Raw genomic sequence first — 22,723 nt, forward strand, 5'->3', positions numbered from 1 at the left:
TAATAGCTAAGGTCTTAGACTCGTACTCTGGCCTACAGGTTGAGGTCTTAACTCTTACTCTGGCCTACTGGTTAAGGTCTCAACTCTTACTCTGGCCTAATAGCTAAGGTCCTAGACTCGTACTCTGGCCTACTGGTTAAGGTCTTAACTCTTACTCTGGCCTAACAGCTAAGGTCTTATTTCTTACTCTGGCCTAATAGCTAAGGTCTTAGACTCGCACTCTGGCCTAATGTTTATGGTCTTAACTCTTACACTGGCCTACTGGTTAAGGTCTTAACCCTTACTCTGGCCTAATAGCTAAGGTCTTAGACTCGTACTCTGGGCTACAGGTTAAGGTCTTAACACTTACTCTGGCCTACTGGTTAAGGTCTTAACTCTTACTCTGGCCTAATAGCTAAGGTCTTAGACTTATACTCTGGCCTACTGGTTAAGGTCTTAACTCTTACTCTGGCCTAATAGCTAAGGTCTTAACTCTTACTCTGGCCTAATAGCTAAGGTCTTAGACTCGTACTCTGGCCAAATAGTTAAGGTCTTAACTCTTACTCTGGACTACTGCTTAAGGTCTTAACTCTTACCCTGGCCTAATTCCTAAGGTCTTAACTCTTACTCTGGCCTCATAGCTAAGGTGTTAGACTCGTACTCTGGCCAAATAGTTAAGGTCTTAACTCTTACTCTGGCCTAATAGCTAAGGTCTTAGACTCGTACTCTGGCCTAATAGCTAAGGTCTTAGATTCATACTCTGGCCTACTGGTTAAGGTCTTAACTCTTACTCTGGCCTAATAGCTAAGGTCTTAACTCCTACTCTGGCCTACTGGTTAAGGTCTTAACTCTTACTCTGGCCTAATAGCTAAGGTCTTAACTCTTACTCTGACCTAATAGCTAAGGTCTTAACTCTTACTCTGGCCTACAGGTTAAGGTCTTAACTTTTACTCTGGCCAACTGGTTACGGTCTTAACTCTTACTCTGGCCTAATAGCTAAGGTCTTAGACTTATACTCTGGCCTACTGGTTAAGATCTTAACTCTTACTCTGGCCTAATAGCTAAGGTCTTAACTCTTACTCTGGCCTAATAGCTAAGGTCCTAGACTCGTACTCTGGCATAATGGTTAAGGTCTTAACTCTTACTCTGGCCTAATAGCTAAGGTCTTAGACTCGTACTCTGGCCTAATGGTTAAGGTCTTAACTCTTACTCTGGCCTACTGGTTAAGGTCTTAACTCTTTCTCTGGCCTAATATCGAAGGTCTTAACTCTTACTCTGGCCAAATAGCTAAGGTCTTAACTCTTACTCTGGCCTAATAGCTAAGGTCTTAGACTTGTACTCTGGCCTAATGGTTAAGGTCTTAACTCTTACTCTGGCCTACTGGTTAAGGTCTTAACTCTTACTCTGGCCTACTAGTTAAGGTCTTAACTCTTACTCTGGCCTAATAGCTAAGGTCTTAGACTCGTACTCTGGCCTAATGGTTAAGGTCTTAGACTTGTACTCTGGCCTAATAGCTAAGGTCTTAGACTCGTACTCTGGCCTAATGGTTAAGGTCTTAACTCTTACTCTGGTCTACTGGTTAAGGTCTTAACTCTTACTCTGGCCTAATAGCTAAGGTCTTAGACTCGTACTCTGGCCTACAGGTTGAGGTCTTAACTCTTACTCTGGCCTACTGGTTAAGGTCTCAACTCTTACTCTGGCCTAATAGCTAAGGTCCTAGACTCGTACTCTGGCCTACTGGTTAAGGTCTTAACTCTTACTCTGGCCTAACAGCTAAGGTCTTATTTCTTACTCTGGCCTAATAGCTAAGGTCTTAGACTCGCACTCTGGCCTAATGTTTATGGTCTTAACTCTTACACTGGCCTACTGGTTAAGGTCTTAACCCTTACTCTGGCCTAATAGCTAAGGTCTTAGACTCGTACTCTGGGCTACAGGTTAAGGTCTTAACACTTACTCTGGCCTACTGGTTAAGGTCTTAACTCTTACTCTGGCCTAATAGCTAAGGTCTTAGACTTATACTCTGGCCTAATAGCTAAGGTCTTAGACTTATACTCTGGCCTACTGGTTAAGGTCTTAACTCTTACTCTGGCCTAATAGCTAAGGTCTTAACTCTTACTCTGGCCTAATAGCTAAGGTCTTAGACTCGTACTCTGGCCAAATAGTTAAGGTCTTAACTCTTACCCTGGACTACTGCTTAAGGTCTTAACTCTTACCCTGGCCTAATTCCTAAGGTCTTAACTCTTACTCTGGCCTCATAGCTAAGGTGTTAGACTCGTACTCTGGCCAAATAGTTAGGGTCTTAACTCTTACTCTGGCCTAATAGCTAAGGTCTTAGACTCGTACTCTGGCCTAATAGCTAAGGTCTTAGATTCATACTCTGGCCTACTGGTTAAGGTCTTAACTCTTACTCTGGCCTAATAGCTAAGGTCTTAACTCCTACTCTGGCCTACTGGTTAAGGTCTTAACTCTTACTCTGGCCTAATAGCTAAGGTCTTAACTCTTACTCTGACCTAATAGCTAAGGTCTTAACTCTTACTCTGGCCTACAGGTTAAGGTCTTAACTTTTACTCTGGCCAACTGGTTACGGTCTTAACTCTTACTCTGGCCTAATAGCTAAGGTCTTAGACTTATACTCTGGCCTACTGGTTAAGATCTTAACTCTTACTCTGGCCTAATAGCTAAGGTCTTAACTCTTACTCTGGCCTAATAGCTAAGGTCCTAGACTCGTACTCTGGCATAATGGTTAAGGTCTTAACTCTTACTCTGGCCTAATAGCTAAGGTCTTAGACTCGTACTCTGGCCTAATGGTTAAGGTCTTAACTCTTACTCTGGCCTACTGGTTAAGGTCTTAACTCTTTCTCTGGCCTAATATCGAAGGTCTTAACTCTTACTCTGGCCAAATAGCTAAGGTCTTAACTCTTACTCTGGCCTAATAGCTAAGGTCTTAGACTTGTACTCTGGCCTAATGGTTAAGGTCTTAACTCTCACTCTGGCCTACTGGTTAAGGTCTTAACTCTTACTCTGGCCTACTAGTTAAGGTCTTAACTCTTACTCTGGCCTAATAGCTAAGGTCTTAGACTCGTACTCTGGCCTAATGGTTAAGGTCTTAACTCTTACTCTGGCCTACTGGTTAAGGTCGTAACTCTTACTCTGGCCTAATAGCTAAGGTCTTAGACTCGTACTCTGGCCTAATAGCTAAGGTCTTAGACTTATACTCTGGCCTACTGGTTAGGGCCTTAACTCTTACTCTGGCCTAATAGCTAAGGTCTTAACTCTTACTCTGGCCTAATAGCTAAGGTCTTAGACTCGTACTCTGGCCTAATGGTTAAGGTCTTAACTCTTACTCTAGGCCTAATAGCTAAGGTCTTAGACTCGTACTCTGGCCTAATAGCTAAGGTCTTAAACTTGTACTCTGGCCTAATAGCTAAGGTCTTAGATTTGTACTCTGGCCTAATGGTTAAGGTCTTAACTCTTACTCTGGCCTAATAGCTAAGGTCTTAACTCTTACTCTGGCCTAATAGCTAAGGTCTTAGACTCGTACTCTGGCCTAATGGTTAAGGTCTTAACTCTTATTCTGGCCTTATAGCTAAGGTCTTAGACTCGTACTATGGCCTAATGATTAAGGTCTTATCTCTTACTCTGGCCTACTAGTTAAGGTCTTAATTCTTACTCTGGCCTAATAGCTAAGGTCTTAGACTCGTACTCTGGCCTAATGGTTAAGGTCTTAACTTTTACTCTGGCCTAATAGCTAAGGTCTTAGACTCGCACTCTGGCCTAATAGCTAAGGTCTTAGACTCGTACTCTGGCCTAATGGTTAAGGTCCTAACTCTTACTCTGACCTACTGGTTAAGGTCTTAACTCTTACTCTGGCCTAATAGCTAAGGTCTTAGACTCGTACTCTGGCCTAATAGCTAAGGTCTTAGACTCGTACTCTGGCCTACAGGTTGAGGTCTTAACTCTTACTCTGGCCTACTGGTTAAGGTCTTATCTCTTACTCTGGCCTAATAGCTAAGGTCTTAGACTCGTACTCTGGCCTACTGGTTAAGGTCTTAACTCTCACTCTGGCCTAACAGCTAAGGTCTTAACTCTTACTCTCGCCTAATAGCTAAGGTCTTAGACTCGTATTCTGGCCTAATGTTTATGGTCTTAATTCTTACACTGGCCTACTGGTTAAGGTCTTAACCCTTACTCTGGCCTAATAGCTAAGGTCTTAGACTCGTCTTCTGGCCTACAGGTTAAGGTCTTAACTCTTACTCTGGCCTACTGGTTACGGTCTTAACTCTTACTCTGGCCTAATAGCTAAGGTCTTAGACTCATACTCTGGCCTACTGGTTAAGGTCTTAACTCTTACTCTGGCCTAATAGCTAAGGTCTTAACTCTTACTCTGGCCTAATAGCTAAGGTCTTAGACTCGTACTCTGGCCTAATAGTTAAGGTCTTAACTCTTACTCTGGCCTACTGGTTAAGGTCTTAACTCTTACTCTGGCCTAATAGCTAAGGTCTAAGACTCATACTCTGGCCTAATAGCTAAGGTCTTAGACTCGTACTCTGGCCTACTGGTTAAGGTCTTAACTCTTACTCTGGCCTAATAGCTAAGGTCTTAACTCTTACTCTGGCCTACTGGTAGGTTTAACTCTTACTCTGGCCTAATAGCTAAGGTCTTAGACTCGTACTCTGGCCTAATAGCTAAGGTCTTAACTCTTACTCTGGCCTAATAGCTAAGGTCTTAGACTCGTACTCTGGCCTACAGGTTAAGGTCTTAACTCTTACTCTGGCCTAATAGCTAAGGTCTTAGACTCGTACTCTGGCCTACTGGTGAAGGTCTTAACTCCTACTCTGGCCTACTGGTTAAGTTCTTAACTCTTACTCTGGCCTAATAGCTAAGGTCTTAGACTCGTACTCTGGCCTACTGGTTAAGGTCTAAACTCTTACTCTGGCCTAATAGCTAAGGTCTTAGACTCATACTATGGCCTAATGGTTAAGGTCTTAACTCTTACTCTGGCCTACTGGTTAAGGTCTTAACTCTTACTCTGGCCTAATAGCTAAGGTCTTAGACTCGTACTCTGGCCCAATGTTTAAGGTCTTAACTCTTACTCTGGCCTAATAGCTAAGGTCTTAACTCTTACTCTGGCCTAATAGCTAAGGTCTTAACTCTTACTCTTGCCTAATACCTAAGGTCTTAGACTCGTACTCTGGAATACTGGTTAAGGTCTTAACTCTTACTCTGGCCTACTGGTTAAGGTCTTAACTCTTACTCTGGCCTAATAGCTAAGGTCTTAGACTCGTACTCTGGCCTAATGGTTAAGGTCTTAACTTTTACTCTGGCCTAATAGCTAAGGTCTTAGACTCGCACTCTGGCCTAATAGCTAAGGTCTTAGACTCGTACTCTGGCCTAATGGTTAAGGTCCTAACTCTTACTCTGACCTACTGGTTAAGGTCTTAACTCTTACTCTGGCCTAATAGCTAAGGTCTTAGACTCGTACTCTGGCCTAATAGCTAAGGTCTTAGACTCGTACTCTGGCCTACAGGTTGAGGTCTTAACTCTTACTCTGGCCTACTGGTTAAGGTCTTATCTCTTACTCTGGCCTAATAGCTAAGGTCTTAGACTCGTACTCTGGCCTACTGGTTAAGGTCTTAACTCTCACTCTGGCCTAACAGCTAAGGTCTTAACTCTTACTCTCGCCTAATAGCTAAGGTCTTAGACTCGTATTCTGGCCTAATGTTTATGGTCTTAATTCTTACACTGGCCTACTGGTTAAGGTCTTAACCCTTACTCTGGCCTAATAGCTAAGGTCTTAGACTCGTCTTCTGGCCTACAGGTTAAGGTCTTAACTCTTACTCTGGCCTACTGGTTACGGTCTTAACTCTTACTCTGGCCTAATAGCTAAGGTCTTAGACTCATACTCTGGCCTACTGGTTAAGGTCTTAACTCTTACTCTGGCCTAATAGCTAAGGTCTTAACTCTTACTCTGGCCTAATAGCTAAGGTCTTAGACTCGTACTCTGGCCTAATAGTTAAGGTCTTAACTCTTACTCTGGCCTACTGGTTAAGGTCTTAACTCTTACTCTGGCCTAATAGCTAAGGTCTAAGACTCATACTCTGGCCTAATAGCTAAGGTCTTAGACTCGTACTCTGGCCTACTGGTTAAGGTCTTAACTCTTACTCTGGCCTAATAGCTAAGGTCTTAACTCTTACTCTGGCCTACTGGTAGGTTTAACTCTTACTCTGGCCTAATAGCTAAGGTCTTAGACTCGTACTCTGGCCTAATAGCTAAGGTCTTAACTCTTACTCTGGCCTAATAGCTAAGGTCTTAGACTCGTACTCTGGCCTACAGGTTAAGGTCTTAACTCTTACTCTGGCCTAATAGCTAAGGTCTTAGACTCGTACTCTGGCCTACTGGTGAAGGTCTTAACTCCTACTCTGGCCTACTGGTTAAGTTCTTAACTCTTACTCTGGCCTAATAGCTAAGGTCTTAGACTCGTACTCTGGCCTACTGGTTAAGGTCTAAACTCTTACTCTGGCCTAATAGCTAAGGTCTTAGACTCATACTATGGCCTAATGGTTAAGGTCTTAACTCTTACTCTGGCCTACTGGTTAAGGTCTTAACTCTTACTCTGGCCTAATAGCTAAGGTCTTAGACTCGTACTCTGGCCCAATGTTTAAGGTCTTAACTCTTACTCTGGCCTAATAGCTAAGGTCTTAACTCTTACTCTGGCCTAATAGCTAAGGTCTTAACTCTTACTCTTGCCTAATACCTAAGGTCTTAGACTCGTCCTCTGGCCTAATGGTTAAGGTCTTAACTCTTACTCTGGCCTACTGGTTAAGGTCTTAACTCTTACTCTGGCCTAATAGCTAAGGTCTTAGACTCGTACTCTGGCCCAATGTTTAAGGTCTTAACTCTTACTCTGGCCTAATAGCTAAGGTCTTAACTCTTACTCTGGCCTAATAGCTAAGGTCTTAGACTCGTACTATGGCCTACACGTTAAGGTCTTAACTCTTACTATGGCCTAATAGCTAAGGTCTTAGACTCGTACTCTGGCCTACTGGTTAAGGTCTTAACTCTTACTCTGGCCTACTGGTTAATGTCTTAACTCTTACTCTGGCCTAATAGCTAAGGTCTTAGACTCGTACTCTGTCCTAATGGTTAAGGTCTTAACTCTTACTCTGGCCTAATAGCTAAGGTCTTAGACTCGTACTCTGGCCCAATGTTTAAGGTCTTAACTCTTACTCTGGCCTAATAGCTAAGGTCTTAACTCTTACTCTGGCCTAATAGCTAAGGTCTTAGACTCGTACTATGGCCTACACGTTAAGGTCTTAACTCTTACTCTGGCCTAATAGCTAAGGTCTTAGACTCGTACTCTGGCCTACTGGTTAAGGTCTTAACTCTTACTCTGGCCTAATAGCTAAGGTCTTAGACTCGTACTCTGGCCCAATGTTTAAGGTCTTAACTCTTACTCTGGCCTAATAGCTAAGGTCTTAACTCTTACTCTGGCCTAATAGCTAAGGTCTTAGACTCGTACTATGGCCTACAGGTTAAGGTCTTAACTCTTACTCTGGCCTAATAGCTAAGGTCTTAGACTCGTACTCTGGCCTACTGGTTAAGGTCTTAACTCTTACTCTGGCCTAATAGCTAAGGTCTTAGACTCGTGCTCTGGCCTAATAGCTAAGGTCTTAGACTTATACTCTGGCCTACTGGTTAGGGCCTTAACTCTTACTCTGGCCTAATAGCTAAGGTCTTAACTCTTACTCTGGCCTAATAGCTAAGGTCTTAGACTCGTACTCTGGCCTAATGGTTAAGGTCTTAACTCTTACTCTAGGCCTAATAGCTAAGGTCTTAGACTCGTACTCTGGCCTAATAGCTAAGGTCTTAGACTTGTACTCTGGCCTAATAGCTAAGGTCTTAGACTTGTACTCTGGCCTAATGGTTAAGGTCTTAACTCTTACTCTGGCCTAATAGCTAAGGTCTTAACTCTTACTCTGGCCTAATAGCTAAGGTCTTAGACTCGTACTCTGGCCTAATGGTTAAGGTGTTAACTCTTATTCTGGCCTTATAGCTAAGGTCTTAGACTCGTACTATGGCCTAATGATTAAGGTCTTAACTCTTACTCTGGCCTACTAGTTAAGGTCTTAATTCTTACTCTGGCCTAATAGCTAAGGTCTTAGACTCGTACTCTGGCCTAATGGTTAAGGTCTTAACTTTTACTCTGGCCTAATAGCTAAGGTCTTAGACTCGCACTCTGGCCTAATAGCTAAGGTCTTAGACTCGTACTCTGGCCTAATGGTTAAGGTCCTAACTCTTACTCTGACCTACTGGTTAAGGTCTTAACTCTTACTCTGGCCTAATAGCTAAGGTCTTAGACTCGTACTCTGGCCTAATAGCTAAGGTCTTAGACTCGTACTCTGGCCTACAGGTTGAGGTCTTAACTCTTACTCTGGCCTACTGGTTAAGGTCTTATCTCTTACTCTGGCCTAATAGCTAAGGTCTTAGACTCGTACTCTGGCCTACTGGTTAAGGTCTTAACTCTCACTCTGGCCTAACAGCTAAGGTCTTAACTCTTACTCTCGCCTAATAGCTAAGGTCTTGGACTCGTATTCTGGCCTAATGTTTATGGTCTTAATTCTTACACTGGCCTACTGGTTAAGGTCTTAACCCTTACTCTGGCCTAATAGCTAAGGTCTTAGACTCGTCTTCTAGCCTACAGGTTAAGGTCTTAACTCTTACTCTGGCCTACTGGTTACGGTCTTAACTCTTACTCTGGCCTAATAGCTAAGGTCTTAGACTCATACTCTGGCCTACTGGTTAAGGTCTTAACTCTTACTCTGGCCTAATAGCTAAGGTCTTAACTCTTACTCTGGCCTAATAGCTAAGGTCTTAGACTCGTACTCTGGCCTAATAGTTAAGGTCTTAACTCTTACTCTGGCCTACTGGTTAAGGTCTTAACTCTTACTCTGGCCTAATAGCTAAGGTCTAAGACTCATACTCTGGCCTAATAGCTAAGGTCTTAGACTCGTACTCTGGCCTACTGGTTAAGGTCTTAACTCTTACTCTGGCCTAATAGCTAAGGTCTTAACTCTTACTCTGGCCTACTGGTAGGTTTAACTCTTACTCTGGCCTAATAGCTAAGGTCTTAGACTCGTACTCTGGCCTAATAGCTAAGGTCTTAACTCTTACTCTGGCCTAATAGCTAAGGTCTTAGACTCGTACTCTGGCCTAATGGTTAAAGTCTTAACTCTTACTCTGGCCTACTGGTTAAGGTCGTAACTCTTACTCTGGCCTAATAGCTAAGGTCTTAGACTCGTACTCTGGCCTAATAGCTAAGGTCTTAGACTCGTACTCTGGCCTAATGGTTAAGGTATTAACTCTTACTCTGGTCTACTGGTTAAGGTCTTAACTCTTACTCTGGCCTAATAGCTAAGGTCTTAGACTCGTACTCTGGCCTACAGGTTGAGGTCTTAACTCTTACTCTGGCCTACTGGTTAAGGTCTCAACTCTTACTCTGGCCTAATAGCTAAGGTCCTAGACTCGTACTCTGGCCTACTGGTTAAGGTCTTAACTCTTACTCTGGCCTAACAGCTAAGGTCTTATTTCTTACTCTGGCCTAATAGCTAAGGTCTTAGACTCGCACTCTGGCCTAATGTTTATGGTCTTAACTCTTACACTGGCCTACTGGTTAAGGTCTTAACCCTTACTCTGGCCTAATAGCTAAGGTCTTAGACTCGTACTCTGGCCTACAGGTTAAGGTCTTAACACTTACTCTGGCCTACTGGTTAAGGTCTTAACTCTTACTCTGGCCTAATAGCTAAGGTCTTAGACTTATACTCTGGCCTACTGGTTAAGGTCTTAACTCTTACTCTGGCCTAATAGCTAAGGTCTTAACTCTTACTCTGGCCTAATAGCTAAGGTCTTAGACTCGTACTCTGGCCAAATAGTTAAGGTCTTAACTCTTACTCTGGACTACTGCTTAAGGTCTTAACTCTTACCCTGGCCTAATTCCTAAGGTCCTAACCCTTACTCTGGCCTCATAGCTAAGGTGTTAGACTCGTACTCTGGCCAAATAGTTAAGGTCTTAACTCTTACTCTGGCCTAATAGCTAAGGTCTTAGACTCGTACTCTGGCCTAATAGCTAAGGTCTTAGATTCATACTCTGGCCTACTGGTTAAGGTCTTAACTCTTACTCTGGCCTAATAGCTAAGGTCTTAACTCCTACTCTGGCCTACTGGTTAAGGTCTTAACTCTTACTCTGGCCTAATAGCTAAGGTCTTAACTCTTACTCTGACCTAATAGCTAAGGTCTTAACTCTTACTCTGGCCTACAGGTTAAGGTCTTAACTTTTACTCTGGCCAACTGGTTACGGTCTTAACTCTTACTCTGGCCTAATAGCTAAGGTCTTAGACTTATACTCTGGCCTACTGGTTAAGATCTTAACTCTTACTCTGGCCTAATAGCTAAGGTCTTAACTCTTACTCTGGCCTAATAGCTAAGGTCCTAGACTCGTACTCTGGCATAATGGTTAAGGTCTTAACTCTTACTCTGGCCTAATAGCTAAGGTCTTAGACTCGTACTCTGGCCTAATGGTTAAGGTCTTAACTCTTACTCTGGCCTACTGGTTAAGGTCTTAACTCTTTCTCTGGCCTAATATCGAAGGTCTTAACTCTTACTCTGGCCAAATAGCTAAGGTCTTAACTCTTACTCTGGCCTAATAGCTAAGGTCTTAGACTTTTACTCTGGCCTAATGGTTAAGGTCTTAACTCTTACTCTGGCCTACTGGTTAAGGTCTTAACTCTTACTCTGGCCTACTAGTTAAGGTCTTAACTCTTACTCTGGCCTAATAGCTAAGGTCTTAGACTCGTACTCTGGCCTAATGGTTAAGGTCTTAACTCTTACTCTGGCCTACTGGTTAAGGTCGTAACTCTTACTCTGGCCTAATAGCTAAGGTCTTAGACTCGTACTCTGGCCTAATAGCTAAGGTCTTAGACTTATACTCTGGCCTACTGGTTAGGGCCTTAACTCTTACTCTGGCCTAATAGCTAAGGTCTTAACTCTTACTCTGGCCTAATAGCTAAGGTCTTAGACTCGTACTCTGGCCTAATGGTTAAGGTCTTAACTCTTACTCTAGGCCTAATAGCTAAGGTCTTAGACTCGTACTCTGGCCTAATAGCTAAGGTCTTAGACTTGTACTCTGGCCTAATAGCTAAGGTCTTAGACTTGTACTCTGGCCTAATGGTTAAGGTCTTAACTCTTACTCTGGCCTAATAGCTAAGGTCTTAACTCTTACTCTGGCCTAATAGCTAAGGTCTTAGACTCGTACTCTGGCCTAATGGTTAAGGTCTTAACTCTTATTCTGGCCTTATAGCTAAGGTCTTAGACTCGTACTATGGCCTAATGATTAAGGTCTTAACTCTTACTCTGGCCTACTAGTTAAGGTCTTAATTCTTACTCTGGCCTAATAGCTAAGGTCTTAGACTCGTACTCTGGCCTAATGGTTAAGGTCTTAACTTTTACTCTGGCCTAATAGCTAAGGTCTTAGACTCGCACTCTGGCCTAATAGCTAAGGTCTTAGACTCGTACTCTGGCCTAATGGTTAAGGTCCTAACTCTTACTCTGACCTACTGGTTAAGGTCTTAACTCTTACTCTGGCCTAATAGCTAAGGTCTTAGACTCGTACTCTGGCCTAATAGCTAAGGTCTTAGACTCGTACTCTGGCCTACAGGTTGAGGTCTTAACTCTTACTCTGGCCGACTGGTTAAGGTCTTATCTCTTACTCTGGCCTAATAGCTAAGGTCTTAGACTCGTACTCTGGCCTACTGGTTAAGGTCTTAACTCTCACTCTGGCCTAACAGCTAAGGTCTTAACTCTTACTCTCGCCTAATAGCTAAGGTCTTAGACTCGTATTCTGGCCTAATGTTTATGGTCTCAATTCTTACACTGGCCTACTGGTTAAGGTCTTAACCCTTACTCTGGCCTAATAGCTAAGGTCTTAGACTCGTCTTCTGGCCTACAGGTTAAGGTCTTAACTCTTACTCTGGCCTACTGGTTACGGTCTTAACTCTTACTCTGGCCTAATAGCTAAGGTCTTAGACTCATACTCTGGCCTACTGGTTAAGGTCTTAACTCTTACTCTGGCCTAATAGCTAAGGTCTTAACTCTTACTCTGGCCTAATAGCTAAGGTCTTAGACTTGTACTCTGGCCTAATAGCTAAGGTCTTAGACTCGTACTCTGGCCTAATGGTTAAGGTCTTAACTCTTACTCTGGTCTACTGGTTAAGGTCTTAACTCTTACTCTGGCCTAATAGCTAAGGTCTTAGACTCGTACTCTGGCCTACAGGTTGAGGTCTTAACTCTTACTCTGGCCTACTGGTTAAGGTCTCAACTCTTACTCTGGCCTAATAGCTAAGGTCCTAGACTCGTACTCTGGCCTACTGGTTAAGGTCTTAACTCTTACTCTGGCCTAACAGCTAAGGTCTTATTTCTTACTCTGGCCTAATAGCTAAGGTCTTAGACTCGCACTCTGGCCTAATGTTTATGGTCTTAACTCTTACACTGGCCTACTGGTTAAGGTCTTAACCCTTACTCTGGCCTAATAGCTAAGGTCTTAGACTCGTACTCTGGGCTACAGGTTAAGGTCTTAACACTTACTCTGGCCTACTGGTTAAGGTCTTAACTCTTACTCTGGCCTAATAGCTAAGGTCTTAGACTTATACTCTGGCCTACTGGTTAAGGTCTTAACTCTTACTCTGGCCTAATAGCTAAGGTCTTAACTCTTACTCTGGCCTAATAGCTAAGGTCTTAGACTCGTACTCTGGCCAAATAGTTAAGGTCTTAACTCTTACTCTGGACTACTGCTTAAGGTCTTAACTCTTACCCTGGCCTAATTCCTAAGGTCTTAACTCTTACTCTGGCCTCATAGCTAAGGTGTTAGACTCGTACTCTGGCCAAATAGTTAAGGTCTTAACTCTTACTCTGGCCTAATAGCTAAGGTCTTAGACTCGTACTCTGGCCTAATAGCTAAGGTCTTAGATTCATACTCTGGCCTACTGGTTAAGGTCTTAACTCTTACTCTGGCCTAATAGCTAAGGTCTTAACTCCTACTCTGGCCTACTGGTTAAGGTCTTAACTCTTACTCTGGCCTAATAGCTAAGGTCTTAACTCTTACTCTGACCTAATAGCTAAGGTCTTAACTCTTACTCTGGCCTACAGGTTAAGGTCTTAACTTTTACTCTGGCCAACTGGTTACGGTCTTAACTCTTACTCTGGCCTAATAGCTAAGGTCTTAGACTTATACTCTGGCCTACTGGTTAAGATCTTAACTCTTACTCTGGCCTAATAGCTAAGGTCTTAACTCTTACTCTGGCCTAATAGCTAAGGTCCTAGACTCGTACTCTGGCATAATGGTTAAGGTCTTAACTCTTACTCTGGCCTAATAGCTAAGGTCTTAGACTCGTACTCTGGCCTAATGGTTAAGGTCTTAACTCTTACTCTGGCCTACTGGTTAAGGTCTTAACTCTTTCTCTGGCCTAATATCGAAGGTCTTAACTCTTACTCTGGCCAAATAGCTAAGGTCTTAACTCTTACTCTGGCCTAATAGCTAAGGTCTTAGACTTGTACTCTGGCCTAATGGTTAAGGTCTTAACTCTTACTCTGGCCTACTGGTTAAGGTCTTAACTCTTACTCTGGCCTACTAGTTAAGGTCTTAACTCTTACTCTGGCCTAATAGCTAAGGTCTTAGACTCGTACTCTGGCCTAATGGTTAAGGTCTTAACTCTTACTCTGGCCTACTGGTTAAGGTCGTAACTCTTACTCTGGCCTAATAGCTAAGGTCTTAGACTCGTACTCTGGCCTAATAGCTAAGGTCTTAGACTTATACTCTGGCCTACTGGTTAGGGCCTTAACTCTTACTCTGGCCTAATAGCTAAGGTCTTAACTCTTACTCTGGCCTAATAGCTAAGGTCTTAGACTCGTACTCTGGCCTAATGGTTAAGGTCTTAACTCTTACTCTAGGCCTAATAGCTAAGGTCTTAGACTCGTACTCTGGCCTAATAGCTAAGGTCTTAGACTTGTACTCTGGCCTAATAGCTAAGGTCTTAGATTTGTACTCTGGCCTAATGGTTAAGGTCTTAACTCTTACTCTGGCCTAATAGCTAAGGTCTTAACTCTTACTCTGGCCTAATAGCTAAGGTCTTAGACTCGTACTCTGGCCTAATGGTTAAGGTCTTAACTCTTATTCTGGCCTTATAGCTAAGGTCTTAGACTCGTACTATGGCCTAATGATTAAGGTCTTAACTCTTACTCTGGCCTACTAGTTAAGGTCTTAATTCTTACTCCGGCCTAATAGCTAAGGTCTTAGACTCGTACTCTGGCCTAATGGTTAAGGTCTTAACTTTTACTCTGGCCTAATAGCTAAGGTCTTAGACTCGCACTCTGGCCTAATAGCTAAGGTCTTAGACTCGTACTCTGGCCTAATGGTTAAGGTCCTAACTCTTACTCTGACCTACTGGTTAAGGTCTTAACTCTTACTCTGGCCTAATAGCTAAGGTCTTAGACTCGTACTCTGGCCTAATAGCTAAGGTCTTAGACTCGTACTCTGGCCTACAGGTTGAGGTCTTAACTCTTACTCTGGCCTACTGGTTAAGGTCTTATCTCTTACTCTGGCCTAATAGCTAAGGTCTTAGACTCGTACTCTGGCCTACTGGTTAAGGTCTTAACTCTCACTCTGGCCTAACAGCTAAGGTCTTAACTCTTACTCTCGCCTAATAGCTAAGGTCTTAGACTCGTATTCTGGCCTAATGTTTATGGTCTTAATTCTTACACTGGCCTACTGGTTAAGGTCTTAACCCTTACTCTGGCCTAATAGCTAAGGTCTTAGACTCGTCTTCTGGCCTACAGGTTAAGGTCTTAACTCTTACTCTGGCCTACTGGTTACGGTCTTAACTCTTACTCTGGCCTAATAGCTAAGGTCTTAGACTCATACTCTGGCCTACTGGTTAAGGTCTTAACTCTTACTCTGGCCTAATAGCTAAGGTCTTAACTCTTACTCTGGCCTAATAGCTAAGGTCTTAGACTCGTACTCTGGCCTAATAGTTAAGGTCTCAACTCTTACTCTGGCCTACTGGTTAAGGTCTTAACTCTTACTCTGGCCTAATAGCTAAGGTCTAAGACTCATACTCTGGCCTAATAGCTAAGGTCTTAGACTCGTACTCTGGCCTACTGGTTAAGGTCTTAACTCTTACTCTGGCCTAATAGCTAAGGTCTTAACTCTTACTCTGGCCTACTGGTAGGTTTAACTCTTACTCTGGCCTAATAGCTAAGGTCTTAGACTCGTACTCTGGCCTAATAGCTAAGGTCTTAACTCTTACTCTGGCCTAATAGCTAAGGTCTTAGACTCGTACTCTGGCCTAATGGTTAAAGTCTTAACTCTTACTCTGGCCTACTGGTTAAGGTCGTAACTCTTACTCTGGCCTAATAGCTAAGGTCTTAGACTCGTACTCTGGCCTAATAGCTAAGGTCTTAGACTCGTACTCTGGCCTAATGGTTAAGGTCTTAACTCTTACTCTGGTCTACTGGTTAAGGTCTTAACTCTTACTCTGGCCTAATAGCTAAGGTCTTAGACTCGTACTCTGGCCTACAGGTTGAGGTCTTAACTCTTACTCTGGCCTACTGGTTAAGGTCTCAACTCTTACTCTGGCCTAATAGCTAAGGTCCTAGACTCATACTCTGGCCTACTGGTTAAGGTCTTAACTCTTACTCTGGCCTAACAGCTAAGGTCTTATTTCTTACTCTGGCCTAATAGCTAAGGTCTTAGACTCGCACTCTGGCCTAATGTTTATGGTCTTAACTCTTACACTGGCCTACTGGTTAAGGTCTTAACCCTTACTCTGGCCTAATAGCTAAGGTCTTAGACTCGTACTCTGGCCTACAGGTTAAGGTCTTAACTCTTACTCTGGCCTACTGGTTAAGGTCTTAACTCTTACTCTGGCCTAATAGCTAAGGTCTTAGACTTATACTCTGGCCTACTGGTTAAGGTCTTAACTCTTACTCTGGCCTAATAGCTAAGGTCTTAACTCTTACTCTGGCCTAATAGCTAAGGTCTTAGACTCGTACTCTGGCCAAATAGTTAAGGTCTTAACTCTTACTCTGGACTACTGCTTAAGGTCTTAACTCTTACCCTGGCCTAATTCCTAAGGTCTTAACTCTTACTCTGGCCTCATAGCTAAGGTGTTAGACTCGTACTCTGGCCAAATAGTTAAGGTCTTAACTCTTACTCTGGCCTACTGGTTAAGGTCTTAACTCTTACTCTGGCCTAATAGCTAAGGTCTTAGACTCGTACTCTGGCCTAATAGCTAAGGTCTTAGATTCATACTCTGGCCTACTGGTTAAGGTCTTAACTCTTACTCTGGCCTAATAGCTAAGGTCTTAACTCCTACTCTGGCCTACTGGTTAAGGTCTTAACTCTTACTCTGGCCTAATATCTAAGGTCTTAACTCTTACTCTGACCTAATAGCTAAGGTCTTAACTCTTACTCTGGCCTACAGGTTAAGGTCTTAACTTTTACTCTGGCCAACTGGTTACAGTCTTAACTCTTACTCTGGCCTAATAGCTAAGGTCTTAACTCTTACTCTGGCCTAATAGCTAAGGTCTTAGACTCGTACTCTGGCCTAATGGTTAAGGTCTTAACTCTTACTCTGGCCTAATAGCTAAGGTCTTAGACTCGTACTCTGGCCTACTGGTTAAGGTCTTAACTCTTACTCTGGCCTAACAGCTAAGGTCTTATTTCTTACTCTGGCCTAATAGCTAAGGTCTTAGACTCGCACTCTGGCCTAATGTTTATGGTCTTAACTCTTACACTGGCCTACTGGTTAAGGTCTTAACCCTTACTCTGGCCTAATAGCTAAGGTCTTAGACTCGTACTCTGGCCTACAGGTTAAGGTCTTAACACTTACTCTGGCCTACTGGTTAAGGTCTTAACTCTTACTCTGGCCTAATAGCTAAGGTCTTAGACTTATACTCTGGCCTACTGGTTAAGGTCTTAACTCTTACCCTGGCCTAATACCTAAGGTCTTAACTCTTACTCTGGCCTCATAGCTAAGGTCTTAGACTCGTACTCTGGCCAAATAGTTAAGGTCTTAACTCTTACTCTGGCCTACTGGTTAAGGTCTTAACTCTTACTCTGGCCTAATAGCTAAGGTCTTAGACTCGTACTCTGGCCTAATAGCTAAGGTCTTAGATTCGTACTCTGGCCTACTGGTTAAGGTCTTAACTCTTACTCTGGCCTAAAAGCTAAGGTCTTAACTCTTACTCTGGCCTACTGGTTAAGGTCTTAACTCTTACTCTGGCCTAATAGCTAAGGTCTTAGACTCGTACTCTGGCCTACTGGTTAAGGTCTTAACTCTTACTCTGGCCTAATAGCTAAGGTCTTAGACTCGTGCTCTGGCCTAATAGCTAAGGTCTTAACTCTTACTCGGGCCTAATAGGTAAGGTCTTAGACTCGTACTCTGGCCTAATGGTTAAGGTCTTAACTCTTTCTCTGGCCTACTGGTTAAGGTCTTGACTCTTACTCTGGCCTAATAGCTAAGGTCTTAGACTCGTACTCTGGCCTAATGGGTAAGGTCTTAACTCTTACTCTGGCCTACTGGTTAAGGTCTTAACTCTTACTCTGGCCTAATAGCTAAGGTCTTAGACTCGTACTGTGGCCCAATGTTTAAGGTCTTAACTCTTACTCTGGCCTAATAGCTAAGGTTTTAACTCTTACTCTGGCCTAATAGCTAAGGTCTTAGACTCGTACTATGGCCTACACGTTAAGGTCTTAACTCTTACTCTGGCCTAATAGCTAAGGTCTTAGACTCGTACTCTGGCCTACTGGTTAAGGTCTTAACTCTTACTCTGGCCTACTGGTTAAGGTCTTAACTCTTACTCTGGCCTAATAGCTAAGGTCTTAGACTCGTACTCTGGCCTAATGGTTAAGGTCTTAACTCTTACTCTGGCCTACTGGTTAAGGTCTTAACTCTTACTCTGGCCTAATAGCTAAGGTCTTAGACTCGTACTCTGGCCCAATGTTTAAGGTCTTAACTCTTACTCTGGCCTAATAGCTAAGGTCTTAACTCTTACTCTGGCCTAATAGCTAAGGTCTTAGACTCGTACTATGGCCTACAGGTTAAGGTCTTAACTCTTACTCTGGCCTAATAGCTAAGGTCTTAGACTCGTACTCTGGCCTACTGGTTAAGGTCTTAACTCTTACTCTGGCCTAATAGCTAAGGTCTTAACTCTTACTCTGGCCTAATAGCTAAGGTCTTAGACTTGTACTATGGCCTAATGGTTAAGGTCTTAACTCTTACTCTGGCATAATAGCTAAGGTCTAAGACTCGTACTCTGGCCTACTGGTTAAGCTCTTAACTCTTACTCTGGCCTAATAGCTAAGGTCTTAACTCTTACTCTGGCCTACTGGATAAGGTCTTAATTCTTACTCTGGCCTAATAGCTAAGGTCTAAGACTCGTACTCTGGCCTAATAGCTAAGGTCTTAACTCTTACTCTGGCCTAATAGCTAAGGTCTTAGACTCGTACTCTGGCCTAATGGTTAAGGTCTTAACTCTTACTCTGGCCTACTGGTTAAGGTCGTAACTCTTACTCTGGCCTAATAGCTAAGGTCTTAGACTCGTACTCTGGCCTAATGGTTAAGGTTTTAACTCTTACTCTGGCCTACTGGTTAAGGTCTTAACTCTTACTCTGGCCTAATAGCTAAGGTCTTAGACTCGTACTCTGGCCCAATGTTTAAGGTCTTAACTCTTACTCTGGCCTAATAGCTAAGGTCTTAACTCTTACTCTGGCCTCATAGCTAAGGTCTTAGACTCGTACTATGGCCTAATGGTTAAGGTCTTAACTCTTACTTTGGCCTAATAGCAAAGGTCTTAGACTCGTAATCTGGCCTAATAGCTAAGGTCTTAACTATTACTCTAGTCTAATAGCTAAGGTCTTAGACTCGTACTATGGCCTACAGGTTAAGGTCTTAACTCTTACTCTGGCCTAATAGCTAAGGTCTTAGACTCGTACTCTGGCCTAATGGTTAAGGTCTTAACTCTTACTCTGGCCTAATAGCTAAGGTCTTAGACTCGTACTCTGGCCTAATAGCTAAGGTCTTAGACTCGTACTCTGGCCTACTGGTGAAGGTCTTAACTCCTACTCTGGCCTACTGGTTAAGTTCTTAACTCTTACTCTGGCCTAATAGCTAAGGTCTTAGACTCGTACTCTGGCCTACTGGTTAAGGTCTAAACTCTTACTCTGGCCTAATAGCTAAGGTCTTAGACTCATACTATGGCCTAATGGTTAAGGTCTTAACTCTTACTCTGGCCTACTGGTTAAGGTCTTAACTCTTACTCTGGCCTAATAGCTAAGGTCTTAGACTCGTACTCTGGCCCAATGTTTAAGGTCTTAACTCTTACTCTGGCCTAATAGCTAAGGTCTTAACTCTTACTCTGGCCTAATAGCTAAGGTCTTAACTCTTACTCTTGCCTAATACCTAAGGTCTTAGACTCGTACTCTGGCCTACTGGTTAAGGTCTTAACTCTTACTCTGGCCTACTGGTTAAGGTCTTAACTCTTACTCTGGCCTAATAGCTAAGGTCTTAGACTCGTCCTCTGGCCTAATGGTTAAGGTCTTAACTCTTACTCTGGCCTACTGGTTAAGGTCTTAACTCTTACTCTGGCCTAATAGCTAAGGTCTTAGACTCGTACTCTGGCCCAATGTTTAAGGTCTTAACTCTTACTCTTGCCTAATAGCTAAGGTCTTAACTCTTACTCTGGCCTAATAGCTAAGGTCTTAGACTCGTACTATGGCCTACACGTTAAGGTCGTAACTCTTACTCTGGCCTAATAGCTAAGGTCTTAGACTCGTACTCTGGCCTACTGGTTAAGGTCTTAACTCTTACTCTGGCCTACTGGTTAAGGTCTTAACTCTTACTCTGGCCTAATAGCTAAGGTCTTAGACTCGTACTCTGGCCTAATGGTTAAGGTCTTAACTCTTACTCTGGCCTAATAGCTAAGGTCTTAGACTCGTACTCTGGCCCAATGTTTAAGGTCTTAACTCTTACTCTGGCCTAATAGCTAAGGTCTTAACTCTTACTCTGGCCTAATAGCTAAGGTCTTAGACTCGTACTATGGCCTACACGTTAAGGTCTTAACTCTTACTCTGGCCTAATAGCTAAGGTCTTAGACTCGTACTCTGGCCTACTGGTTAAGGTCTTAACTCTTACTCTGGCCTAATAGCTAAGGTCTTAGACTCGTACTCTGGCCCAATGTTTAAGGTCTTAACTCTTACTCTGGCCTAATAGCTAAGGTCTTAACTCTTACTCTGGCCTAATAGCTAAGGTCTTAGACTCGTACTATGGCCTACAGGTTAAGGTCTTAACTCTTACTCTGGCCTAATAGCTAAGGTCTTAGACTCGTACTCTGGCCTACTGGTTAAGGTCTTAACTCTTACTCTGGCCTAATAGCTAAGGTCTTAGACTCGTGCTCTGGCCTAATAGCTAAGGTCTTAGACTTATACTCTGGCCTACTGGTTAGGGCCTTAACTCTTACTCTGGCCTAATAGCTAAGGTCTTAACTCTTACTCTGGCCTAATAGCTAAGGTCTTAGACTCGTACTCTGGCCTAATGGTTAAGGTCTTAACTCTTACTCTAGGCCTAATAGCTAAGGTCTTAGACTCGTACTCTGGCCTAATAGCTAAGGTCTTAGACTTGTACTCTGGCCTAATAGCTAAGGTCTTAGACTTGTACTCTGGCCTAATGGTTAAGGTCTTAACTCTTACTCTGGCCTAATAGCTAAGGTCTTAACTCTTACTCTGGCCTAATAGCTAAGGTCTTAGACTCGTACTCTGGCCTAATGGTTAAGGTCTTAACTCTTATTCTGGCCTTATAGCTAAGGTCTTAGACTCGTACTATGGCCTAATGATTAAGGTCTTAACTCTTACTCTGGCCTACTAGTTAAGGTCTTAATTCTTACTCTGGCCTAATAGCTAAGGTCTTAGACTCGTACTCTGGCCTAATGGTTAAGGTCTTAACTTTTACTCTGGCCTAATAGTTAAGGTCTTAGACTCGCACTCTGGCCTAATAGCTAAGGTCTTAGACTCGTACTCTGGCCTAATGGTTAAGGTCCTAACTCTTACTCTGACCTACTGGTTAAGGTCTTAACTCTTACTCTGGCCTAATAGCTAAGGTCTTAGACTCGTACTCTGGCCTAATAGCTAAGGTCTTAGACTCGTACTCTGGCCTACAGGTTGAGGTCTTAACTCTTACTCTGGCCTACTGGTTAAGGTCTTATCTCTTACTCTGGCCTAATAGCTAAGGTCTTAGACTCATACTCTGGCCTACTGGTTAAGGTCTTAACTCTCACTCTGGCCTAACAGCTAAGGTCTTAACTCTTACTCTCGCCTAATAGCTAAGGTCTTAGACTCGTATTCTGGCCTAATGTTTATGGTCTTAATTCTTACACTGGCCTACTGGTTAAGGTCTTAACCCTTACTCTGGCCTAATAGCTAAGGTCTTAGACTCGTCTTCTAGCCTACAGGTTAAGGTCTTAACTCTTACTCTGGCCTACTGGTTACGGTCTTAACTCCTACTCTGGCCTAATAGCTAAGGTCTTAGACTCATACTCTGGCCTACTGGTTAAGGTCTTAACTCTTACTCTGGCCTAATAGCTAAGGTCTTAACTCTTACTCTGGCCTAATAGCTAAGGTCTTAGACTCGTACTCTGGCCTAATAGTTAAGGTCTTAACTCTTACTCTGGCCTACTGGTTAAGGTCTTAACTCTTACTCTGGCCTAATAGCTAAGGTCTAAGACTCATACTCTGGCCTAATAGCTAAGGTCTTAGACTCGTACTCTGGCTTACTGGTTAAGGTCTTAACTCTTACTCTGGCCTAATAGCTAAGGTCTTAACTCTTACTCTGGCCTACTGGTAGGTTTAACTCTTACTCTGGCCTAATAGCTAAGGTCTTAGACTCGTACTCTGGCCTAATAGCTAAGGTCTTAACTCTTACTCTGGCCTAATAGCTAAGGTCTTAGACTCGTACTCTGGCCTAATGGTTAAAGTCTTAACTCTTACTCTGGCCTACTGGTTAAGGTCGTAACTCTTACTCTGGCCTAATAGCTAAGGTCTTAGACTCGTACTCTGGCCTAATAGCTAAGGTCTTAGACTCGTACTCTGGCCTAATGGTTAAGGTCTTAACTCTTACTCTGGTCTACTGGTTAAGGTCTTAACTCTTACTCTGGCCTAATAGCTAAGGTCTTAGACTCGTACTCTGGCCTACAGGTTGAGGTCTTAACTCTTACTCTGGCCTACTGGTTAAGGTCTCAACTCTTACTCTGGCCTAATAGCTAAGGTCCTAGACTCGTACTCTGGCCTACTGGTTAAGGTCTTAACTCTTACTCTGGCCTAACAGCTAAGGTCTTATTTCTTACTCTGGCCTAATAGCTAAGGTCTTAGACTCGCACTCTGGCCTAATGTTTATGGTCTTAACTCTTACACTGGCCTACTGGTTAAGGTCTTAACCCTTACTCTGGCCTAATAGCTAAGGTCTTAGACTCGTACTCTGGCCTACAGGTTAAGGTCTTAACACTTACTCTGGCCTACTGGTTAAGGTCTTAACTCTTACTCTGGCCTAATAGCTAAGGTCTTAGACTCGTACTCTGGCCCAATGTTTAAGGTCTTAACTCTTACTCTGGCCTAATAGCTAAGGTTTTAACGCTTACTCTGGCCTAA

Source organism: Triturus cristatus, chromosome 1_2, assembly GCF_964204655.1.
Source record: "Triturus cristatus chromosome 1_2, aTriCri1.1, whole genome shotgun sequence".
Lineage (NCBI taxonomy): Eukaryota > Metazoa > Chordata > Amphibia > Caudata > Salamandridae > Triturus > Triturus cristatus.